Source organism: Kogia breviceps, chromosome 4, assembly GCF_026419965.1.
Source record: "Kogia breviceps isolate mKogBre1 chromosome 4, mKogBre1 haplotype 1, whole genome shotgun sequence".
NCBI classification, from domain to species: Eukaryota; Metazoa; Chordata; class Mammalia; order Artiodactyla; family Physeteridae; genus Kogia; species Kogia breviceps.
In genome coordinates, this window is record NC_081313.1 from 151,581,756 (window position 1) to 151,603,801 (window position 22,046).

At 46.9% G+C, this 22,046-nt stretch overlaps 1 protein-coding gene across 3 annotated transcripts in view; it reads right to left on the reverse strand.

Moving 5' to 3' along the window:
- RASGEF1C (RasGEF domain family member 1C) overlaps nt 1-22,046 on the reverse strand; it is a 97,709-nt gene that overhangs the window by 40,739 nt on the left and 34,924 nt on the right. The gene's annotated exons all lie outside the window — the stretch shown is intronic.

Genomic DNA, 22,046 nt, shown 5'->3' on the forward strand with positions numbered 1-22,046 from the left:
TCTGCTTTATAACAAAGTGAATAAGTTATATGTATCCATATATCCTCATATCTCCTCCCTCTTGTGTCTCCCTCCCACCCTCCCTATCCTACCCCTCTAGGTGGTCACAAAGCACGGAGCTGATCTCCCTGTGCTATGCGGCTGCTTCCCACTAGCTATCGGGATAATTTTTAAAAGCCAACTCAACTGTCCATCAACAGATGAATGGATAACAAAATGTGATGTATACATACGATGGGCTATTATTCAGCCTTAAAAAGGAAGGACATTCTGACACGTTCTACCACGTGAGTGAAACTTGAGGACTCTAATGCTCAGTGAAATAAGACAGACACAAAAGGACAAATCTGTATGATTCCTCTTACATGCAGCTCCTGGAGTAGTCAAGTTCATAGAGACAGACAGTAGAAGGTGGCTCCCAGGGGTGGAGGAGCATGGGGAGTCACTTTTATTCACAAAGAGCTTCAGGTCTGCAAGATAAAAAGAATTCTGGGGCTTCCCTGGTGGCGCAGTGGTTGGGAGTCCGCCTGCCGATGCAGGGGACGCGGGGTCGTGCCCCGGTCCGGGAAGATCCCACATGCCGCCGAGCGGCTGGGCCCGTGAGCCATGGCCGCTGAGCCTGTGCGTCCGGAGCCTGTGCTCCGCAATGGGAGAGGCCACAACAGTGAGAGGCCCTCCTACCACAAAAAAAAAAAAAAAAAAAAAAAAAAAAAAGAATTCTGGAGATGGATGCTGGTGGCAGTTGCACAACAATGTGAATGTATTTAATGCAAATGAACTGCACACTAAAAAATGGTTAAGATCGTAAATTTCATGTTATGTGTATTTTATCACAATTTTAAAAGAAGCCAATGATGCTGGGAAAATTGTTTATTGTCACAATTTCCCTTGAAAACCTTGAAATCACCAGTAGTTCCCCAATGTGTGCTTCTAAGCACACAGCCTGCATGGTGTACATAAGCAGCAGCTGGGAATACAGGGCCGGCATAGAGGTCCCGAGCGGGCTGGCGGGCTGCTCCGTCTGTGCCCCATCTAAAGAGCTGTTTCAAGTTATCTCTTTTTGCTTTGCCTGGGGGCCTGGGACTCCGTGTGTGTGGATAGACAAGTGCATGGTATGACTCCAGTAGGTGTCTGCTTTATACCCACTAAATGAACAAGACAACAAAACAACCAGCACTGTCTGGCATGTTAGAACAGCCCTTTAAACACTGCTGGGCAGGGCTATACACCGTCCCAGCCCCTTTGAATTGGAAAAGATTTGACTCGATGTGCAAAGAGCCTTATGTTTGAGAGTGTTCTTTCACCTTAAGCAAATCCTTGGAAATTTATCCCAAGAAAATAATCTGAAGAGGAAGAGTTTTGGAAAGGAGTTTGGTTTGGTGTTAATTGTAAGCAGTGAACAAAATGCAGAACACCACAGATGAGGAACAGAAGGAGAACATTAGTGGAATTTCTGTTGCCGTTGAAATGACAGTTATGAGGACTCAGTGACAACATAGAAATGGTTATGATGTGACGCAGTGAAAATGGCAGGAGAGAAAACTGCACATATGACACAATACAAGCAATATTATTCCAATGAATAAAATTACAATGGGACACTGAAAGAATGCTTCATTGATGTGCATGCCCCCTTTGCCCCGATGTTTGTTGTTATTGTCTTGGTGCTATCCATTCAAGCTGAATGAAGGTCGAGCTCAGTCATCAAACATAGCTGAGAAGATGAAAGGCCCCCGGAACACCTGAACACATCCCAGGGCTCTGGCGGGTGGTGGGATCGCGGGCATGCTCACCCCATGACCCCCTGAGGGGACTCAACCAACAGTGGCCCAGCCATGGTTTGAATGCAAAGTCCACTTTCTGATGTGTCCAGGTGAGGGACCCTTTACCCCAGGACTAGCCACACACCACACCTTCGAACATGCTGCGCCTGCTTGCCTGGCATGCCTCTTGACCCCTGGGACCCCTAGGCCTCCCCAGTTCCCCAGACTTCACACTGGCCTTGGTCTCCTGGCATTGTGTTCTCTCCAGGAGGAGGCTGGCTCACCCACTGCTGTACTCTAGGGCCCGTCCCCCTGATGCACATGCACAGTGGGTGCTTGGTCAAGATAGGTGGCATTCAAGTGACTCAGTGGTGCAGGTGAGAGGCAGTGAAGCCTGAAATTGAACAGTGCAAAAAGGGATGGTGAGGTGTGGCCAACACACCAGGCATTCTAGTGTTGGAGTCTGTGGGAGGGAGGCTGGGGAGAAGCCTGGGGTCCTGACCTGGGAAGGCCAATCTTCCCTGCCTGATGCCCCATCTCATCCCTTAGGCCTCCCATCTTACAGATGAGGAAACTGAGGCTCAGAGTGGGAAAGGCAGGTACCCAGCTCTCATGCTGAGTACATGGAAGAGCTGGGACTTGAGCACAGGTGTGTCTGAACCCCAGGCCCTGCTCCTGACCATCAGCCCACCTGGGCACTGATGCTGGTATCCCCAGGCCACAGTGTCAGAGGGTCACAGTGTCAGAAACTTGAGGTGTGACCAGCAGTGCCCAAAACATGAGGAGAGAAAAAGTCCATGCTGGTTGGCCTGGGGTCACAGTGGCCCCTAAGGGGACAGGCCATCCCTTCCAGGTATTAGCTTCGGCCTGTGGGCCCAGGTGCACAGAGGACCTCCTCTCCCAGGTGCCATATCTCCTTCCGAGCCCAGTCCTGAGCTCCAGAACCAAATCCACCCCTCTTGGCACCTCCATTGGCTGGGTCTGCTTTCTTGGCCTCCATATCCTTTCCTTCTGGCTACAAACACAGGAGTTTTGCTTTGGGGAGTAATCACACCCTCTGATGAATACTGACAGTCCTGGTGGGACTACAGTCCCACATATTTGGGACTTTACATATTTGCATCCCATCATTTCTTCTCCCTCCCCCATTATATCTTTCTCAAAAATTGTCATAATATCTGCTTAACATAAAATTTATCATATTAACCATTTTTTTTTTTTTTTTTTCGGTATGCGGGCCTCTCACTGTTGTGGCCTCTCCCGTTGTGGAGCACAGGCTCCGGACGCACAGGCCTAGCGGCCATGGCTCACGGGCTTAGTTGCTCCGCGGCATGTGGGATCTTCCCGGACCAGGGCACGAACCCGTGTCTCCTGCATCCGCAGGCGGATTCTCAACCACTGCGCCACCAGGGAAGCCCCATATTAACCATTTTTAAGTGTACACTTCAGTGGCATTAACCATTTAGTTGCTCAATCATCACCACTATCCACCTCCAGAAATCTTCCATCTTCTCCAAATAAAACTCCATGCCCAGTAAGCAATAACTCCCCATTCTCCCCTCCCTTCAGCCCCTGGTCATCACCATTGTATTTTCTTCTTTAAGAATTTGACAATTCTAGGTACCTGTATAAGTGGAATCATATAGTATTTGTCCTTTCGGAAGGCAGCTATGTTCACCACTGTACTACCAACACTGCACAGCAGTATTTGTCCTTTTGGGACTGGCTTATTTCACTTAGTATAAGGTCTTCAAGTTTCATTCATGTTGTAGTATGTGTCAGAATTTCCTTTCTTTTTAAGGCTGGATATTTATACTGTATTTCACTATATATTTATACTACATTTTCTTTATCCATTCATCCATCAGTGGACTTTTGGGTTGCTTCAAATTTTGTCACACTGCTTTCCAGTGTGACAGTTGTCCATTTTACATTCCTAGCAGCAATGTAAAAGGGTTCCAATTTCTCCACATCCATGCTAATACCGATTTTCTTTATTTTTGATGGTAGCCACCATTAGGGTATGAAGTGGTATCTCATTGTGGTTTTGATTTGTATTTCCCTAGTGATCAGTGATGTTGAGCATCTTTTCATGTGCTTATTGGCCATTCATATACATCTTCTTTGGAGAAATGTCTATTCAAGTCCCTGGCCCATTTTTGTATTGAGCTGTTTTTATTGTTGCTGAGTTTTAGGAGTTCTTTACGTATTTCAGATATTAATCCCTCTTAGCTTTGTGATTTGTAAATATTTTCTTCTATTATTGGGTTGCCTTTTTACTCTGATGATAGTGTCTTTTGATGCACCAAAGTTTTTCATTTGGGTAAAGTCCAATTCGTCTATTTTTTTCTTTTGTTGCCTGTGCCTTTGGTGTCATATATAAGAAATCATTGACAAATGCAATGTCATAAAGTTTTTTTCCAATGTTTTCTTCTAAGAGTTTTATAGTTGCAGATCTTATGTTTAAGTCTGTGATCCATTTTGCATTAATTTTTGTATATGGTGTTAGGAAAGGGTCCAACTTCATTATTTGACATGTGGATATCCAGTTATGCCAGCACCATTTGGGAAAGGATTTTTCTTTCCCCACTGAATGGTCTTGGCATGCTTGTCAAAAATAATTTGATTCTATACACTGGCATTTATTTCTGGGCTTTCTATTCTATTCCATTGGTCTATATGTTTGTCTTTATGGCAATACCACACTGTTTTGATCACTGTAGCTCTGTATTAAATTTGAAATCAGGAAGTGCAATGCAAATCCTACAACTTTGTTTTTCCATTTCAAGATTGTTTTGGCTATTCAGGGTCCCTTGAGATTCCATATAAACTTTAGATGTAGTTTTCTACCTTGGCCAAAAACCCAATTGTAATTTTGATAGAGATTGAATTAAATCTGTAGATTGCTTTGGATAGTGTTAACATCTTAACAATATTAAGTCTTCCAATCCATGACACAGGTTGTCTCTATTTATTGGTATCTTCTCTCATTTCTGTCAGTAATGTTTTGTAGTTTTCAGGGTATAAGTGTTTTGCCTCCTGGGCTAAATTGATTCCTAAGCATAAGTTTCTAAGTTTATTCTTTTTGATGCTATTGTAAATGGAGTTGTTTTCTTAATTTCCATTTTGGATTGTTCATTGTTAGTATACAGATACACAACTAAATTTTTTGGTGTTGATTTTGTAGCCTGCTACTTTGCTGAATTTGTTAATTAGTACTAACAGTTTTGTTTTGTTTTGTTTTTCTTTTTGTATGTAATCTTTAGGACTTTCTATATATTAGGTCATTCACTTGCAAACAGTTAATTTTACTTCTTTTCTAATTTGGTTGCATTTTATTTCTTTTTCTTGTTCTGGCTAGAGCTTTTTTCACTATGTTGAATAGAAGTGGCAAAAACAGGCATTCTTGTCTTGTCCCTGATTTTAGAGGGAAAGCTTTCAGTCTTTCACCAGTGAGTATAATGTTAGCTGTGGGTTTTTCATGTACGGCTTTTATTATGTTGAAGTAGTTTCCTTCTATTCCTAGTTTGTGTGTTTTTATCATTAAAGGGTACTGAATTTTTTCAAATTCTTTTTCTGCATCAATTGAAATGATCAGACGATTTTTTCCTTCTTTCTGTTAGTGTGATGTGTTACATTAATTGATTTTCATAGGTTGAGTCATCTTTGAATTCTAAGAATAAATCCCACTTGGTCCTAATATGCTGCTGAATTCAGTTTTCTAGTATTTTGTAGAGGATCTTTGCATCGATGTTCATGAGGAGTATTGGTCTATAGCTTTCTTTTCTTGCAGTGTCTTTGTCTGGCTTTCATATCAGGGCAATGCTGGCCTCATAGAATGAGTTAGGAAGTGTTCTCTCTTTACTTTTTGAGAAAAGTTTGAGAAGAATTGGTGTTAATTCTTCTTTAAATGTTTGGTAGAAATTCACCAGTGAAGCTATCAGCTCCAGGGCTTTTCTTTGTCAGGAGGATTTTGATTACTGATTCAACCTCCTTACTAGTTATAGGTCTATTTAGATTTTCTATTTCTTTGTGATTCAATCTTGGTAGGTTTTGTGTTTCTAGGAATTGCACATTTCATCAAGGTTATCTAATTTGTTCTCATACAATTGTTCATAGTATTTTCTTATAATCCTCTGTAGAATTGGAAGTAATGTTCTCACTTTCATTTCTAACTTTAGTAATTGAGTAATTCTCTTTTTTATTATCAATCTAGTTAAAAGTTTGTTGATTCTGTTAATCTTTTTGAAGAACCAACTTTAGGTTTCATTGATTTTCTGTAATTTTTTTCTATTCTATATCTTATTTATCTCTTCTCTAATCTTCATCAGTTCCTCCATTCTGCTAGATTTGGGTTTAGGTTGCTCTTCTTTTTCTAGTTCCTTGTTGATTTGAGATATTTCTTCTTTTAAAAAATAAATAAATAAATACATTTATTTATTTATTTATGCCTGCATTGGGTCTTCATTGCTGCGTGCAGGCTTTCTCTAGTTGTGGCTAGTGGGGGGCTACTCTTCATTGTGGTGCACGGGCTTCTCCTTGCAGTGGCTCCTCTTATTGCAGAGCATGGGATCTAGGCGTGTGGGCTTCCATAGTTGTGGCATGTGGGCTCAGCAGTTGTGGTTCATGGGCTCTAGAGCACAGGCTCAGCAGTTGTGGCACATTGGCTTAGTAGCTCTGCGGCATATGGGATCTTCCCAGACCAGGATTCGAACCTGTGTCCCCTGCATTGGCAAGCAGATTCTTAACCACTGCGCCACCAGGGAAGCCCTCTTTCTTCTTTTTTAATGTAAGTGTTTATAGCTATAAACTTCTCTCAACATTGTTTTCACTGAAACCCGTAAGTTTTGGTATGTTGTGTTTCCATTTTCATTTGTCTCTAAGGATTTTCTAATTTTCTTTATGATTTTTTCTTTGAACCATTGGTTAAGAGTGCATTGTTTAGTTTCCACAAATTTGTGAATTTTCTAGTTTTTCTTTTATTGTTGACCTCTAACTCATCCTTGTTGTGGTTGGAGAAGATACTTTGTATGATAGATATCTTTTTAAATATATTGAGACTTGATTTGTGGCCCATTATATGGTCAATCCTGGAAAATGTCCCCTGTGCACTTGAGAAGAATGTGTAATCTATTGTTGTTGCATAGAGTGTTTTGTATATGTCTCGTAGATCTAGTTGGCTCATTGTGTTTTTCAAATCCTATATTTCTTATCTTTTGTCTGATTGTTTTATCCATTATTGAGGGTGGGGTATTAAAGTCTCCAACTGTTATTGTAGAACTATCTGTCTCTTTAATTCTTGTAATTTTTTTTCTTCATATATTTTGATGGTCTGTTTTAAAGTTATGTAAATGTTTATAATTGCTATATCTTCCTGTAATGAACCTTTTATTAATATATGATGTCCTCCCTTATCTCTTGTAACCTTTTTAAATATAAACTTTATTTTCTGCTATTAGTATAGCCACCCCACTCTCTTTTTGTTAGTGGAATATCTTTTTCCATCCTTTCATTTTTAATATATTTATGTCTTTGAATCTAGAATGAGTCTCTTGTAGACAGCACGTAGTTTGATCAGTTTTTAAAATCCATTCTGCCTATCTCTTTTTGACTGGAGAGTTTAATCCATTTAGATTTAAAATAATAACTGTTAAGGGGAATTTACTTCTGCCATTTTGCTATTTTTTCTATATGCCTTATAGCTTTTTGTCCCTCATTTCCTGTATTACTGTCTTCTTTTGTATTTAATTAATTTTTTATTGTGAAACATTTAAATTATTTTCCAATTTCCTTTTGTGTATATTCCATAGTTATTTTCTTTGTGGTTACCATGGGGATCACATTTATCATTCTAAAGTTATAACACTCTAGTTTGAAGTTATACTAGCTTAACTTTAATAGCATACAAAAACTCTGTCCCTATACCATTCTGTCCGTACATTGTTTCAGTTATTGAGGTCACAAAACCATGTCTTTATGCAGTTAGTGTCATAGGTTAATAATTACTTTTTAAAAAAATATCCATTAGTCTCTTAAATCATGTAGAAAACAAAAAGTGGAGTTACAAACCAAAGTTACAATAATAGTAACTTTTATACTTGCCCATGTATATATCTTTACTAGAGATCTTTATTTTTTCATATGGCTTTGAGTTACTGATTAATGTCTTTTTGTTTCAAATTGAAGGACTCCATTGAGTATTTCTTGTTCTGGTATAATGAAACCATTCAGCTTTTGTTTATCTCGGAATATCTTAATTTCTCCCTCATTTTTGAAGGATAGTTTTGCTGTATATTGAATTCTTGGTTGGCAATGTTTTTACTGTCAGAACTTTGACTATATCAACCCATTGCCTTCTGGCCTCAAAGGTTTCTGATGAGAAAAATGCCAATAATCTTATTGAGGTTCTCTTGTATGTGACAATTTGCTTCTCTCTTGCTGCTTTCCATATTCTTTTTTCTTTATCTTTCGATATTTGATTACAATGTGTTTCATCATGGTTCTCTTTGAGTTTATTTTACGTGGAGTTTGTTGAGATTCTTGAATGTTTATATCATGTTTTTCATCAAATTTGGGAAGTTTTCAACCATCAATTCTTCAAAAAATCTCTCTGCTCCTTTCTCTCTCTCCTCTCCTTCTGGGAGTCTCACAACATGTATGTTTGTTTTCTTATTAGTGTCCCACAGGCTCCTTAGGCTCTGTTCACTTTTCTTCAGTATTTTTTCTTTATGTTCTTAAGACTCAATAATTTCAATCATCCTAGCTTTAAGTTCACTGATTCTTTCTTCTATCTGCTCAAATCTGCTTTGGAATATATCTAGTGAATTTTTCATTTCAGGTATTGTACTTTTCTGCTCTGAAATTCCTTTTTTGTTCTTTTTTATGTTTTCCATCTCTTTATTGATATTTCTATTTTGTTCATGCATAGTTTTCTCAACTGGTCACCTCATCTTTGTCTAATAAGTCCATCATCTGGTCTTTCTCAGAGGTGGTTTATGTTGATTTTTTTTTCTCCTTTCAATGGTCCATACTTTCCTGTTTCTTTGTATATCTCATTATATTTTGTTGTTGAACATTGGACGTTTGACTCTTATAAAGTAGTAACTAAAATCTGGAAATAAGATTTCCTCAGGATTAAAAAAAAAAATTTCTTCAGGGTGCCTTTGTGCTGGGATCAGCCTAACATGTAAAATTAAGATCTTTTGGGGTCTTTTATGAGCCTGCACCTTTCCACAGGCATGTTCAGTAACTTTAGAAATTCTCCCCTATATGTGGTTGTTTTTGAAAGTCCTAATCCTTAAATGTTTGGCTCTCAAGAGGGGAAAAAGAGAAAAAAGAAGGGAGGGGGAACCAGGCTCTGGCCCTTTAAATCCCCTAAAGCCTATTCAGCCAGCAGGAATTGCAACTATGGTGGCCTGCTTCTGTATCTGCACCTCCATGATCAGAAGCAATAGGTATAAGAACCCAGATCCCTGATATTTGGAGAACACGGGCATTATTGTCCACCTTGGCTCCCATAAACTGTGTGCAAGCTGCTCCAGGAAAATGTGCATGGCTGCCTGCCCTGAGGCTGAAGGGTGGAGGATGCTGCTACCATGCTCAGACCTAAAACTGACCAAAATTAACTGAGATTTACTGCTTAAGCCTTCCTCTGGGAGCTGCAAGCCTTTAAATAGACTCCAGAGTGCTGAAATAATTACATTAGACAGATTCTGCCAGTTCAACTGTCATCTAGGTGGAGATGGAATCCTGGTACTTCCTATGCCACTATCTTCCCTGATGTCCCCCCATTATATTTTTAACTGGGTATTGCTATTGGGTTTTTGTTTGTTTGTTTAGTTTTTTGTTTTATAAATTTATTTATTTTATTTATTTATTATTTTTGGCTGTGTTGGTTCTTCGTTGATGCACACAGGCTTTCTCTAGTTGTGGTGAGTGGGGGCTACTCTTTGTTGGGGAGCTACTCTTCTCATTGCGGTGGCTTCTCTTGTTGCGGAGCACGGGCTCTAGGCATGTGGGCTTCAGTAGTAGTGGCATGTGGGCTCAGTAGTTGTGGCTCGCAGGCTCTAGAGCGCAGGCTCAGTAGTTGTGGTGCACGGGCTTAGTTGCTCCACGGCATGTGGAATCTTCCTGGATCAGGGCTCAAACTTGTGTGCTCTGCATTTGCAGGTGGATACTTAACCACTGTGCCACCAGGTAGGTCCCTGCTATGGGGTTTTGCATATGGATTTTTATATCTCATTAATTCTAATAGTCTTGGGGTTTCCAGAAACCAATCATGTCTACAATTAATAGTAATTTCATTTCTTCCTTTCTGGTGGTTAAACCTCACTCCCTTTTCTTGTCATAGTGTATTGGACAGAACTCCTGCAAAAACAATACTAGTGGGAATAAACATCTTACATTGTTCAATCTCTCCATCAGGGACAGGTATGCTCTGGGACAGAGATGAGAGCCCTTCTATGATAATGCTCCTAGTCCCCTTGCGGCCTTTTGGGAGGGTGTGGGGCCACACACAGTTCCTGAATCTGTGTGTGTCCTGGAAGACCCAGGCATCCTCCTTCCACTGCCATGAGAAAGAGCTCCCTGTCTAGATGGCCTCTTCAGAGACCATGCTTCAGTTTTACTTCTATCTGTGCAGGGCCACCAGAAGCTCTGAGAAGAGGCCTAAATTCCAAGCTTTTCTCACAGAGTTCAGGCAAGACCTGCTCCCCAGGTAGGGCATCTGGAACCTCAGCTGGCCCAAGGCATGACTGAGAGAGTTGAATGGGCATCTTTGCTTGGGACTGCTTCTGCAGGAATAGGGACAGTCTCTGTGCCCTTAGGGGAAGGGGAGCTAAACTTGGGGCTGTTTCCAAGGGTCCTGGATGAAGTACTTGCCCCATCTGACCCAGACAGGTTCTGACCCCCAGGGGTTTCATTTCAAGAAGAAACAGATTCTGCGTCATGTTTCATGTGTCTTTTGTTTTCACATGTCACTTAATCCTTAAAACGACCATATGGGAATGATTGCCCACTTCACAGATGAGCAAACCTGGGTCCTACATGGTAAAGTGGAGTGGACAAGGTTACTAGCTGGTGACTATTACCCAGATCCCAGACTCCAGACCCAGCTCCTATCCTTGACCCTGGGAAGGAAACTGGTAAATGCTGAACGGAAGACAGACATGGCCCAGAGATTCATCAGGGGAGCTGGGCTCAGGGGCTGAGAGCTTGAGGAGGGCAGCCTGATTACTGGGAATCCCAATATGGCCCAGCCTCCAGAAGGCAGGAATCCCCCTGAGCAGCCCCTAATGGACTCAGCTGAAGAAGAGGTTTCAGCCCATGGCCAAGTCCTTCCCCCACCCTCGCTGGAACCTCAGAGGAGGAAAGGGTCCAAGGGGGCCTGAACCATACCATCTCATGCTTGGCTGCTCTGAGCAGTGGCAGCATTTGTTCAGGGCCCAAAAAACTCTGTGGTCCTCCTCCCCTCCCTCCCTAACAAGCCTGGAGCTTGTTCCAGTTTGGGTCCCATGAAGGGCTCCTCCCTGTTTCCTACTGTCTGAAGGGATACTGTGGGGGTGCTAGGGTCTCCCTCAGACCTAAGCGCAGATGTGGCACATGCCCAGCCTGGCCTTGCCTTTGGGAGGCCATCCAACAGACTTGGCTGTGAGGGGAGGACTGGCATGGGTTATTTTTGTGCTCCATATGGCCCTCAGCTCCTGCTGACAGAGCCTGCTGCTTCCATATCTTGGGAAGCTCGGGTTTCTGAGATCTTAGGGCCCAGCTTGCAGGCAATCTGTTGAGTGCAGGTTGACAGCACCAAGACCCACCACAGGTCAGTAAGTAAAATAGAGCTCTTCAAAGAGGGAAAATTGGTCTCTCTCTTGCTCCATAATCCATCCAGTCAGTCCCTTACTCTTGGTCCACATCCTTGATTGTTTCCTGAGGACACACTTCTAGAAGGAGCAAGACTGGGCTGAAAGACACCAGTCCTTACAAGGGAATCAAACTATACTGCCCAGTTGCTCCCCCAAACCACAGTGAAGGGGTTTTGTTTTACCCTTCCAACCGCCATGCTTTGTTACTTCCAGGAACCACTTCTCCCCACTGGCTGGAACCCTGCTTAGGTGGGCTTGGGGCAGGTGGTAAACTGGGTCCTGGCAAATGAAAATGAAGCATCCCCTCCTCTCACCCCTGAGTGAGGGACCCAGGTTATCCAAAGTAAATATGGGGCCTTGCTTGGAGACCACCACAGAGAGACGTTCCCTTGATACTTTTCCTCTCTTCACTTACAAAAAAACTAAACACAAAAGATTCTATGAACAAACCTATAATTTAAATAAGAATTATTTTTATTATTATTAAAACAATATGAATGAACATCTGTGAACTGCTACTCAGGCTAAGAAAGAGAGAATTACCAGTACCTTAAAATCTCTTACGTACTTTCCCTGATGAATCCACTCCTTACTCCCTAACCTATAGGCAATAACGATTCTGACTTTTGTGTTAATTGTTCCCTTGCTTTTCTTTATAGGTCAACCTGTGTATCTATACCAAGAAACATACTTCTTAGTTTTGAAATTGAAGGGTAAGCACACACCAACCATGCAAGGAGCAGGCAGCACTGTCCCCGCTGGGCAGAGGCTCCAGGAGGAGGTGAGTGGAGCAGTCTTGGGTCTTGGTCTGACTTCCACTTCTCTGGGAGGTGACAAGGCCCTTTCTGGGGAACTCATGAGCAAGGTCACGAGTGAGTCTTGGGAAACACTGGGCTCTCCACAGTCGGGTGCCTGGCAAGACTGAGGTGTAGACCAGGCGCTGGACATGCAGCAGAAGTCCGGTCAGTGAAAGTGGGCTGCTCTGTCCTTTCTATATTTGAGCCCATCGTGGTCTACCTCCCGCTCTCAGGGAAAAGCTGGAAACTTCTGTGAGTGATATGCGTGTGTTCAGAAGAGTCTGAGGGGAGAGATCCTCATTAGCACATGGTCAAGATGAGACAAGTACTGATGAGAATCTGGCCCAAGTTCTCCTGGGTGTTCTGTCCTTGGGTTAAGAAGATGGCCTGATAGATGGGGGGGGGGGGTTCTTAATGATGACAGTTTGTCTCTTGGGTTGCCCTGATGCAGTGTGGCTCAGTTGCCCTCCACATGTGGTGCAGAGCTGCGATCCTGGAATCATTTTCACCATCCTCCAAAGGATGATTCCCTTGTCATTTCTTTTGTGTGGGATCTCCTGCTTTCTGTAGCTCATGTCTTTTTCTTTTCTGGTTTATTCTTTCATTTCAATGGAGCTCATCCTCCAGTTGCTTCTTGAGAAGAGTGCTTAGGAAACAAATTTGAATTGTAGGACACCCACCTGGTGCTGGGGGTGTCGTGAGTGTGAGAGTAAAGGAGAAACACACACCAGATCTCAGATCACATCATGCAGACCTCCTTTGGAGGCCCCTAGACATTGCATCACCAGGGCTATTTTCTCACAGTCTTTTTTTTTTTTTTTTTTTTTTGCGGTAAGTGGGCCTCTCATTGTTGTGGCCTCTCCCGTTGCGGAGCACAGGCTCCAGACGCGTAGGCTCAGCGGCCATGGCTCACGGGCCCAGCTGCTCCACAGCATGTGGGATCTTCCCAGACCGGGGCACGAACCCGTGTCCCCTGCATCGGCAGGCGGACTCTCAACCACTGCGCCACCAGGGAAGCCCAGCCATTGAGTTGATGTTCAAATCTGTATGTCATACAGTGGCTAATCTGAAATGTGGGCAATAGTCTATTTTGTACTGTGGTTATCAAAGCCTATGATGTGCTCTTTAGGGTCAGATCCTCACATGTGCAGCTTGGGTATGAGCCCAGGAGTTCATAAACGACTTTATGAGGTTGCTTTCCTGACCTCCTCCCTTTCTACAATCTATGGTATTTTCCAGTGTCCTGGGGATCCCTTTTTTTGGTCTTCAAGGCAGAAAGCTAGGGCTTTACTTACCCTGTTCTTCTATGCACTTCCTATGACGATGCCTGCATCCATGGCTAAGTGGTAGGAGGACAGAGAGAGATAGAAAAGTGGCAAGTTCACCCTGCCTTCAGTGGGGCAACAGCTCCTCTGCTCAGAGAGAAAGGTTCCCCTTCCTCAGAGTTTTAGGTTCTTGAAGGGTCCAAAAAATGGTCTTGTGGTATTGCTTGTGAGCTGGAGTATAAAAGAGCACAGGAAAGATTTTTTTTTTTTTTTTTTTTTTTTTTTCGGTATGCGGGCCTCTCACTGTTGTGGCCTCTCCTGTTGCAGAGCACAGGCTCCGGACACGCAGGCTCAGCGGCCATGGCTCATGGGCCTAGCCGCTCTGCGTCATGTGGGATCTTCCCAGACCGGGGCACGAACCTTTGTTCCCTGCATTGGCAGGCGGACTCTGAACCTCTGTGCCACCAGGGAAGCCCAGGAAAGATTTTTAAAATGGATTTTCCTGCTCTCTCAGAAATAAGAGGCTTCTCACTTGCTCCTTGAGCCAGAACCAGTGGGTGTCTCCAGAAGCTCTCTGTGTCAGTGTTGATGTCCCTTTTAGGTTAAAGGCTGCCCTTAGTTCAGGCTAGCGAACACCAGTGGAGGAAAAATGGTAAACTCACTGCCAGTTAGGTGGTACTTCAAATTCTGATTTTCTTCCCCAATCTGCCTGCTATTATTCAGTTTTCAAAGTCCTCTAGCTGCTCCATGTGTACTGTTAGATTTTAAGCTGCAGTGGGAGAGATAGAATGGAGTATGCTTATACTATCCTAGAACCCGAAAGCTGGTGCTTATATTACATTTTGTAGTTTTATTCTTTTTAAAAATCAATGTTTGTTTTCATTACATTAATTTTATGGTCACTTTCAACTGATGGGAAGTGATACTGGTGATTTAGATAGGAATGTAAAATTTCATTACAGAATATTTTCATTTTAATAAATGAGTTGATTTTATTAAAAAATAGTAAGCAAGACTACACCAGTATCTGCCTGCCTGCTGTGCCCCAAATATGCATCCACACTCCCACCAGTGAGTCAGGTTTTCAACTCTTTCCTCTATTTTAGAGGACCCGTCTTCTGTTCCTCTTGAAGGTCCAGCTGCAGTGCCCCCTCCTGCGGGAAGCCTTCAAAAATGCAGTAGATAGGGGGCTGGGGCCAAATGCATTTGGAAGCGGCCACTAGAGGAACGGAGTAAAGAAAGGGTCCTCTGAGCAGCTGGGGTTATAGAGACAGAGTTGGGAAGGGCTGGTAGGCTGGGACAGGGGGAGCAGGTGGCAGGTGGGCGTGAGCTGCAAGGGTGTGTGTGGACTCCTCCCTGAGCCTGAGTTTCCCCCCATGAACAATGGGGATGGTAAGCTCACATAAGCATGGAGAGGTTGTGAGCAACTGCACCCAGGACAGCACTGGAACTTGGTCAGAACCATGCCCAGCTACATCCCATGACATGGCTGGGCCCTCCTCTAAAGTCCTTCTCATGGCCCATGAGGTCCCCCCGACTGGGCTCCAAGCCCACCACTCCAACCTTACCTTGTCCTAAATTCTCCCCTTGCACACACTGCACTCATTCTTGCCTCGGGGCTCTGTGCTCGCTGTTTCCCACTGGGAACACCCTTCCTCCCGGATGCCTCACTCTCATCCCCCATCAGAGCCTTCCCTGACTGCAGGTCCACATGGCATTCACTGCCCAGTCATTCTCCACCCTGGACCTCATTTCATATTCCTGTGGCATGAAGCTATCGTGTGTCTTATTTGTCTCCTGTTCTCCCCATGGGACCGTGAGCCCCTTGGGGGCACAGCTTTGTTAGTCCTACTCATGGCTGCACCCCCAACATCTGGAACAGGGCTCAGCCAGCACTTGCTGAATGAATGAATGAACAAACAAACAACAGTCACTGGTGACTGGATGTAACACCAGACAGAGGAGGGCAGAGAAAATGCCTAATGGTGCCTGGTCAGGGGCTGAGGCTGACAGTGGTGACCATGCTGCTTCATGGGGCTGGCCAGCCAGGCGACAGCTGCTGGGGAGGAGTGTGGCTTGTTTTGTGAGGGGAAAACATGTGTCTTATTTACCACAGACAACAAATATCAGACTGTGTGAAAAACACATTTGTCACTGAGATGTGTGAATCAAGGACCCAGGAATGAAAGCGCTAACTGTTCCTCAGCTGAGATTCTTTTAGATACCCATACCCACCAGCTGAGAGGCACAGCCCTGCCTGCCCTGCCCAGGCCCAGCCACCTCGTCCCCTTGGAGGCCACCACCCCAGTCAGGCTCACCACCCTCCTGTGACTGACCAGAGTCAGCTGTCCCAAGGTTTCTCTCCTGTTGGACCTCCTGATGGCTCCTGTGGCCCCAGCCCTCAGCTGAGCCCCTCTCTGTGCTACAGCCAAAGGGGCTGCACTGGCAGCTAGGTCATATCCCTCTCTTGCTCCCCGCATCATCAGAGCTGAGTCCTGAACATGGTGGTAGCTTCCCCGAGGCTGGGCCCCCTGCTCTTGGCTCCCTGCCTCACCTCAGGCTGTGATGTGTGTGTCTCCCTCCAGTGGGTGGGGTCAGGATCACCCCTCTGTGGCCCCTGCCCAGCGAGAGGCTGGACATAAGCACTCACAAGCACTGGCTCTCATCAGCTCTGTAGAGCCGCTCCAAATTGGGGCCCTTCAGTCCCAGAGAGTTGGCGACAGCCCAGCTCGCAAAGCCACGGTCCTGGTTCCAGGTGCAGGGGTCACACCTTGAGACACAGGCCATGGCCCCCATCCTAGGCATCCTGGGGACCTCCTCCAGCCCAGGAGTGGGATCCTCACTTGTTTAACCTCCTTGGGGAGGGAGTACCCAGTGGGCTACAGGGAAGGAAAAACCATTCTCAGCTCAGGTTTTGTGGCTTCTGAGTTGCAAGAGCCTGGGACTTTCAGCTTCCACAGTTGAGCTCCAAAGGCAGGCCTCAGGTGAATCTGGAAGGTGTGAGCCATCTAGGAGGTCATGGGCCCTGGGGCCTGCTCACCTGGAGGTGGCGGGGCAGGGAGAGCCTCATGTTCAGACATTGAAGACTGGAAGAAAGGGGACATCAACAAGGACCACGGTCCCCAGCCTGCATGGCCCCGGAACCCAACATAACCCTGGAGATGACAACACCCCAGCAAACCCAGAGCCAGCCTTCTGAGCTGAGGGATTTCTTTGTTAACACTGAAAACATTTGGAATGTCTAGTCCACTGTGCTCGGCACCCACTGCCTTGACTCCCCGCTGTGGGTCAGCCCCGGCTGCCTGCGCACCTGCAGGGACGCTGCCCATATCTCCTTGGAGTTTGAGGCAAAAATAGCTAATCGCATCTCCAAGCGTCTGCATGAGTCACCCGCACCTCCTGACAAACACCTCTCAGGCGTTTTCAAGGACGGGAAATGGTTGGCAAAAATAAAGCCTTTGTTTTTTTTATCCCTGTGGCTTCTGGGATTCGTTTCAGTGTGTCTGGGGAGGCAAGTCTGGGAGGCTTGGGGATGTGCCCTGTGGGCTACGCGGTGGTGTGTGCGGGGGTCTTCCTCACCGTCTGGCACCGGGACAGTCCCCTCACCTGTATAAGCCTCAGTTTCCACATCTATAAAGTGGGCTGATAATAGCCACCCTGAGGTGGGTCTACTGGGGTCAGGAGCAGAGTCAGTGCTCTATCCTGAGTGCCCACTCTAACAAGGGGCACTCAGGATCCTATCGCGCTCAGATGGCCGGGAGGCCGTCCCAGCCTGCTCCCCTGCCGCCTTCAGGCAGGAACTGCCCCTGGCCCAGGCTGCCCGTCCCTCCACTGCCACTTGTGTTATCCTGGCCTCTCTCAGACCTCAGGGCCTGGCCAAGTGCACCTTATGCCATCCTGGTCAGGCCCCAGGAATCACGAGGTGGCTAAGGAAGTGGGGGCATGAAGGTGCAGGGATCCCCAGCAGTCAGGACAGTCTGGGGTGTGCACAACTCCCAGATGCTGCTGCCCCCTGGCTCCTCTCAGACCCTCCGCCAAGCCCAGCCAGGGCCTTCCTGCCCCAGCCTAGAATCCCTGCCAGGCTCCACCGTGGAGCTGGAGCCCACCTGGATCTCCTCCCCACCCTGTAGCCCTCCCATCTGCCCACCAACATTCCATTCCCACCTCTCTGGACCCTTCCTGCCTCCAGGCCTTTGCACTTGCTGTACCCTCTTCTTGGATGGCAGAGGCTGAAGTTCAACCCGCTGTCCTTTCCTCCAGGGAGCCTGACTCAATCCTCTCTGCTGGTGGCCAGAGCTCCCCTTCTGGGCTCTCATGCCCTTTGCACAGTCCTCTGGGCACATTTGTCCCAGGGCAGGGCTTGTGTTCCCTGTCTGGCTCTCTCACCTATTTGTTCATGGCTAGGGAGGGTGCAGTTCACCCCTCTGTCCCCAGTACTGGTGTTGGAGGCACAGGCCAAGTGCATGCTCAATGGTCACTCCAGGTAAGTCACCGGAGGTTGACAAGCAGAGGCCCAGGTGTCCTGCCCTTTTAAACAGTGAATTTGCTGACCTTATTTACACAAGGGCTTTCATAAGAATCAGCATTTCTGCCTTCGCTCAAGAGCTCAGAAGAGCCAGCCACATCAGGCCTGTGTTCCCGCCTGGCACCTGTCCCTCTACCAGGGATGTCACCACCTCACTGTCCCCATCAGCCGCCTGCCCCTGCTCTGCCTGGCCTGATTAAATCCTCTGTGGTCGCCTGGGGTTTGGGCACCTCAGGGGACCCTGGGGCAGGGGTCCTGCTGTCCAGGGGCACACTGGAGACCAGACCCTCACACTGACTGTACCTGTGGAAGCCACATGGACATCACTCCCTGGGGCTGTTTCCTTCTAGCTAGACATGTCTGTTAAGGGTCTGGAAAATCTTGATGAACAGAGAAATCATTTCATTTCTCCCTGAATTTGGAAATCTGGAGGAAGGAGTTAAAACCTGTGGGATGGTCCCAGAGAATTGGGCAGCTGAATGACTAGGAGGGCGCTGCAGACTTCCCACCTCTTCCCCTCCCACCACTGACGGTAGGAACTGGAGAAGTAGGGCCTGAGTGACACCCAGCAGGGCCACTTATCTGAAAATAACTCCGAGAAGCAAGAAGCTGCTTTTAAATACTTCTCATTCTTGCTATAAGAGGAGGCTCTCTCACAGCTGAACTTTAACAAATTCGTCATTGTCTTTTCTGGGAAGACAAGGGAAGATGAAGTCATCAGTGTTATAATAAAACAAAGAAACATACTGTTTTTCTCTGGCTTCTCTCAGGAATGTCCAGTAGACAAAGAAAAGGCCCTTGTCAGAGAGGCTGGGAGGATGTATGTGTGTGTCTGAGCCCCGTAGCTGGTGGCTCCATTCGGTATTCTGAGTCACTCCCCGTCCTGGGCTGTAGCCTCTGGACCACTGGGGCCCTTGTCCACAGCCAACACCATGCAGCATGTGCACAAACACAATTGTGAATCTGGTTCCCTCCAGGCTTGCTGAAAAGCAGTTTGACTGTCACCTGCAGGGGACACAGAAGGGGTTCTGTGGTTGTCACAGAAGGGGAAACTGAGGCTCAGAGAGAGGGCCTGACCTGTGCTAGGTCACCCAGCTGGATTGAGGTGGGGGGACAAAGATGGCCCCCACCCCTTCCAGGGATTCAAATTGATATTGGGCTTTTATTGACTTCTGAAGTGGGTCCGGGGTAGCCCACAGCCGGGACTGACTCTGACTTGGGAGGGTCTCCACACAGAGACCCCAGGCAGCTCACGTGGGGAAAGGCCCAGGCTGGATGGTGGGCTACTCAGATCACAGGCGCTAGAGGCTGCCCCAGTGCTCATGGTCAACTCCGGGGGCCCAGGCAGATCAGTGTCTCCCCAGCCACTGTCCTAAAAGACAGTAAAGGAGGTAACGGTGTTAGAACTTGAGTCCTGTGTAAGAGGCCACTTGGCCATGGCCACCTTTGCAGAAGGCAGTGAGCCTCTGCCTCTGAGGCTGAGACCTCCCACACTGCGGGTAGGGCCATCTTGGTCAGATGTGGCGGGGAGGCTGGAAGTCACCGGAGTTGATCCTGGAAAATGCACTTGCCTGGGCCTCGCCCCAGCTTGTGGATAGCCTGGGTGGCTCCAATGCTCAACCAGCCAGATCCTTCACCTAGAGGAGTCCCAGATGTGGGGACCCACAGATCACCACCCATCTGGGAGCCCTCGGGCAAGTCCCATCCCCCTCAGAGCTTCCTAATAAAGTGAATACAGTGCACCGCCTCACTTGTGGACAGGTGTGAACCAGCTGCCACGCACCAAACTCACAGTCCAAAGACGGTTAACGCACACATCCTTGAAAATAAACACATGAATATTAAGAAATCCCAACGATGCCCTGGCAGAAAGGGGAGAGCCAGTTTTCCCTCTGACAGATTCACCAGTCCTACTAGTAGCAGTAGTGACAGTGGAAGCAGCACGAGGAATCCCAGCAACAGCAGGAGCCGGACTCACTGCTCAGCCACTGCGTGGATTCCTCATTGTCTCTGTCCCCCACCACGCTGTTGCTCTCATCCTCCCTGTTTCACAGGAGGTGGCCCTGGTTGAGTGACTTGACGCTGCAGTGTGGGGAGCTGGGGGAGCCAGGCCATGGCACAGGATGTGACCAAGAACCCAGCTCACCCCACTTCCTCCATGCTGGGCCCTGGGCCACATGTGTCAGTGCGTGGAATTCCCAAGAGGGAGTGCTGGAGAAGTGAGGACACCCATCAGAAGGAGAAGTCTTCACAGGGCTAGGGACACCGATATGCCAGGTACCGTCAGGGTGATAAGGGTGGGGCGCCCCTGTGCACACCTGCCCTGTGCAGCCCCCTGGATCCCTCCAAGAGCCTGGCTCGGGCTCAGGACCTTCAGGACATGAAACCGCTCATTTCAGCATTCGTTGAACGACACACTGCAGGATCACTTTCATGATATTTCCGGGTCTGACTACTCTCTGCACAGCTATTCACTTAATCATGTTCTTTATATCAATTCACATTTTAAAATTAGCATCATTCTTACCAATAATACCTATGAACTCACAGGTCTAATGTGCTGGCTGTATGCTTTTTAAAATGCACTAAAGTAAATATGTCAACACATAACAGTGACTGAATAGTGAACAAATGTTGTTGTAGTCAATCCTCAGCCCAGCCTGAAGAGGCAGCATTGCTGGCCCCTGAGGACAATGGCTGTCGGGTGAGGTGGATTTTAGGACCTCTAAAATCTTGGGGTCTCTTAGGCGAACGAAGCTGCCTCCTTGACATGCCTGAGACCCACAGGCACCCATGTCTTTGGGCCTCAGCTGGCTACACCCTCCAGCAGCAGGTGGCACTTGAGGCAGAGGTCACACAGGCCACGCCCTCCCCTCAGTACACTTTTGCTGTGGTCTCCAGTCCATGGAGGGCCTGGGAGGGCAGCGAATGGTCCAGCCATGCTGAGTGCTGCTTTAACCTTGCAAAGACCTGTCCTACGGCTGTCAATCCTGTCATCAGGACAATGACTTCCAGGTTCTGTACGGGCCGCCAGGCCCGCCCAGGCACCACCTATCACACCTCCAGGACTTGCCAGGATGTGGCAGGGAGGAATCACTGCTTGTGCAGATGGGCTATGCTGCTCCAGGGACAGGGGGCCCTGGCTTTCTGGGACTAATGCCTTTTTTTCAAAAAAAGACACAGACACTATGAAAACATCACTGTTCTGGTGATGGCAGCTGTCAGGGCCTGGCAGAGGCCAGTCCCACGTGAGTATCCTCCTGGCCCCAGTCTGCTCCTGGAGGAGGGGGCTATAGAGAAGAGGGGCTTCCAGGGATGGTGACTTTGCCAGCATGTGGGGGACCGAACTGTGCAGGGTGAGACCCTCAGCGAGAGAAGGAGTGGCCAGGTAAGGGGCAATGAGGGTGATGCTTGCCTAAGGGCCATAGAGCAACTGGAGTTACTTCCAGAAACATCCCTCTTAGGAAAGGATGTCTTTGGGGCTGTCTTCACATAATACCATTGGCTCAGCAGCCCCGATCCCTTCCCTCTCCAGGCCTACCTCCTACCTGGTGCAGGGGCTGGTCTGCCTTAGTAACTTATTTCAAGGTGAACTCACTGAGTGCTTATGCTCTGCTCACCTCGCAGCTTCCCTAAGGAAGCAGACTGTTAATTGGCTCCATTTTTAGCCTCTTCTCAGTTCCAGTAGCCCCAGCAAAGGCCCTTAGATGAGTGTCTGCACAATCCCCCTGGCCAGGCTGCAGCAGTACGTGGACCAAGTGAGGCTAGGGCACAGTAAGCAAGAGAAAGACCCCGGCTTGCCTCCTGGTCCACGCCAAGACTTGGCCCTGCTGTAG